The sequence below is a fragment of the Triticum aestivum genome, chromosome 3A (genome assembly GCF_018294505.1).
Source record: "Triticum aestivum cultivar Chinese Spring chromosome 3A, IWGSC CS RefSeq v2.1, whole genome shotgun sequence".
NCBI lineage: Eukaryota > Viridiplantae > Streptophyta > Magnoliopsida > Poales > Poaceae > Triticum > Triticum aestivum.
In genome coordinates, this window is record NC_057800.1 from 693963708 (window position 1) to 693967354 (window position 3647).

The 3647-nt window shown below is 52.3% G+C and overlaps 1 pseudogene; it reads right to left on the reverse strand.

The window, feature by feature from the left end:
- Nucleotides 1-2608: 2608 nt before the first annotated feature.
- LOC123057172 (uncharacterized) lies at nt 2609-3320 on the reverse strand (annotated as a pseudogene).
- Nucleotides 3321-3647: the final 327 nt, after the last annotated feature.

Consider the following 3647-nt stretch of genomic DNA (forward strand, 5'->3'; position numbering starts at 1 on the left):
GTTGTTCTTGATGCATTTAGATGGCCTCGTGCTATTAATCGCAGCTTTGCGTCATTATTGTTTTGCTTGCCATTTGCAAACCGTGCATCCGATTCCGGTGATCTTTATATCGATTTCGACCGAAATCAAATCATTTTTCCAGTGGAACTCTTGGTTTTCCATGTTGAGGAAAAGTTCAATCTTCCTTTTCCGAAACATGCATATGCATTGCATATCACGTCCCGCATATCATGCCATGTTTTGCATCATGTTGCTTGCGCATTGCACCGTGGTTGATTGTGTCTCCCTTTGCTTGTGTTCTTGATTTGGGTAGTGCCGGGAGACGAGTACGTGATCGAGGAGCCCGTTGAGAACGTTTACGAGGATCAAGCTTACGTCAACTCGGAGAACCTTGCAGGCAAGATGACCATACCCTCGAAATCACTTCTATCTTTGCTTGCTAGATGCTCGCTCTATTGCTATGCCTATGCTACGATACCTACCACTTGCTTATCATGCCTCCCATATTGCCATGTCTAACCCCTAACCCCCCTTGTCCTAGCAAACCGTTGTTTGGCTATGTTACCGCTTTGCTCAGCCCCTCTTATAGCGTTGCTAGTTGCAGGTGAAGATTGGAGTTTGTTCCTTGTTGGAACATGTTTATTTGTTGGGATATCACTATTATATCTTGTCTATTTTAATGCATCTATACACTTGGTAAAAGGTGGAAGGCTCGGCCTTATGCCTGGTGTTCTGTTCCACTCTTGCCGCCCCTAGTTTCCGTCATACTGGTGTTATGTTCCTTGATTTTGTGTTCCTTACACGGTTGGGTTATAATGGGAACCCCTTGACAGTTCGCCTTGAATAAAACTCCTCCAACATGGCCCAACATTGGTTTTACCATTTGCCACCTAGCCTCTTTTTTCCCTTGGGTTCCGTGAACTCAAGGATCATCTTTATTTTAACCCCCCCCCCCGGGCCAGTGCTCCTCTTAGTGTTGGTCCAACCTGTCAGCTGCCGGTGGCCACCAGGGGCAACTCTGGGCTGGCCTACCAGAACCTTGGACAATCCGGTGTGCCCTGAGAACGAGATATGTGTAGCTCCTATCGGAATTTGTCGGCACATTCGGGTGGCTTTGCTGGTTTAGTTTTACCATTGTCGAGATGTCTTGTAACCGGGATTCCGAGTCTGATCGGGTTGTCTTGGGAGAAGGAATATCCTTCATTGACCGTGAGAGCTTGTGATGGGGTAAGTTGGGACATCCCTGCAGGGATTTGAACTTTCGAAAGCCGTGCCCGCGGTTATGGGCAGACGAGAATTTGTTAATGTCTGGTTGTAGAAAACCTAAAACTTAACTTAATTAAAATGCATCAACAGAGTGTGTGGCCGTGATGGTCTCTTTTCGGCGGAGTCCGGGAAGAGAACACGGTCTCGTGTTATGCTTGAACGTAGGTTGTTCTAGGATCACTTCTTGATCATAGTTTATCGATCGTGTCTTTGCCTTCTCTTCTCGCTCTCATTTGCGTATGGTAGCCACCATATACGCTAGTGCTTGCTGCATCTCCACCTCATACCTTTTGCCTACCTATGAGCTTAAATAGTCTTGATCGCGAGGTTGTGAGATTGCTGAGTCCTCGTGACTCACAGATTACTTCCAAAACCAGATGCAGGGACCGATGATACCGCTCCAGGAGATTCAACTGAGCTCAAGTGGGAGTTCGATGAGGACTCGGGACGATACTACGTTTCTTTTCCAGACGATCAGTAGTGGAGCCCAGTTGGGGCGATCGGGGACATTACGCATTTGGGGTTGTCTTTATTTTGGTTTCGTAGTCGGACCTTGATTGTATCTGGATGAATGTAATGATATATTTATGCTATTGTGCGATGTGGTGATTGTAAGCCAACTATGTACCTCTTTTCTTATTCAGTACATGGGTTGTGTGAAGATTACTCCACTTACGACATTGCTTACAATGCGGTTATGCCTCTAAGTCGTGCTTCGACACATGGGAGATATAGCCGTATCGTGGGCGTTACACTGTCGTCGTCATGCAGGGCTCCATCGATCACAAGTACTACCTTAACTTCGATCAAGACTGTTGGCACCGACCACTTCCTCGGCGCCTCTTGGGATGGAGTCACCATCGGCCACGGCTACTAAAACCTCCTCATTCAAGTAAACCCCGACTTCGACTACCATCATGACTTTGAGCTAGTCAAGGAACACCGTGTGCAATAGGATCCCGGCGGTTCTCGGTGGTGTCGGCTTGAGGTCAAGCCGCATTTCAAGGAGGAGGGGGGGAATGTTAGGAGCCCTCCTACCATCATGTGCTTGGGCTGGCCCGTCCAGCTAAGGGGGCCTAGCCTGTTCGGGAACCATCAGGGCGATAAGAGCCTGGGAGGAGGCGATGTCGAGACCATCCACGTAGGATCAGGCACGGCACGGAACGGCGGCTCCTCCTCCCCTACCTTCTCCTACGTACTGTTCCTCCTTCTTCCTCCTCCATCCTTCCTCGATTCACTTGTATCAGACATTGGTTCCCCTGAAATAGAGTGTTGCTAGTGGATTGTGAACTGGGTACCTAACAGCTGCGCTACTAGGCTTGCGTACGTTTTCCAAAGTGCCCTAGAGGTCCAGAAACTCCGGCAGGATACAGGGCCTCACGTCGCCCACGCACAAGGGGCACATCGTCTTGTTGCAGAAGCACGTGGAAATGCACCGGCGGTGGAACGCATGCTTGCAGTGAGGCAGCTCCACGGCGGGCTCTCCATCCAGGCTATCCAGGCAGATCGGGCAGTCATCGTCCATCTCGGTGCCATCGCTGCCCGGCTCCCTCTCCTTGCACGCCATCAGGAGGGCCTTGTTGCCGTATATGATCCGGAGGGGGACCTTCATCATGAAGCAGAAGGTGAAGCCGTTGTTGGCATCGTCGCCGCACGCCACGCGGACGATCTGCGGCACGATGTCTGCGGGCACGACGGAGTCCCACTCGTCATCGGCGAGGTGGAGCGACCGGAGCTGCGGCAGCTCCACCTGCATCCCGCGGAGGGCCCCTCGGCAGGCGCTGTCGCTCCGGAGCGCGGAGAGGTCGCCGACGGGGAACGTCGTGGCGGAACCGCTGCCGCCCCCGAATCTCGATGTACTTCTCGCGGAGGACGTCCGGGCACTGGCCGCTCCTGCGGAACTCCAGGGACTGCTTCATATTGCACGTCACGCGCACCGCGAACCGGTAGCCGGCGTCGGCCGGCACGGGCTCCTCTGAGAAACTGATCGTGGTCTGCTCAAGCAGACGCTTCACTCCTGTCCCCGCGGTGGCGGCGGCGGCGTGCATCGACATCGGCGTTTGCTGGCAAACACGGATCTGCAGGGCAAAGCGCAGATGTTTGCGAATGTGGTATTGGTAATTGGGCCGGCGGTGGTGCTATATGGAGCCGACGATCGGGCGGCGCGTGCGCGCGTAGGGGGCCGCCCCGCTGGAACCATTCTCTGGTAGTAAATGAAACCAAACCAAAGCTGTCGCGGTTTCACACTGACCGGCTAAGCTTCTGCACCAAATCACCCAATGGGCAATGCTGTCGGGCCAGCTTCGCCTCAAGCACAAATAATTGGGCCTGCCATTTGCGCGGCCCATTAGCAATATTATAATTTTTTTAATATTTTAGTA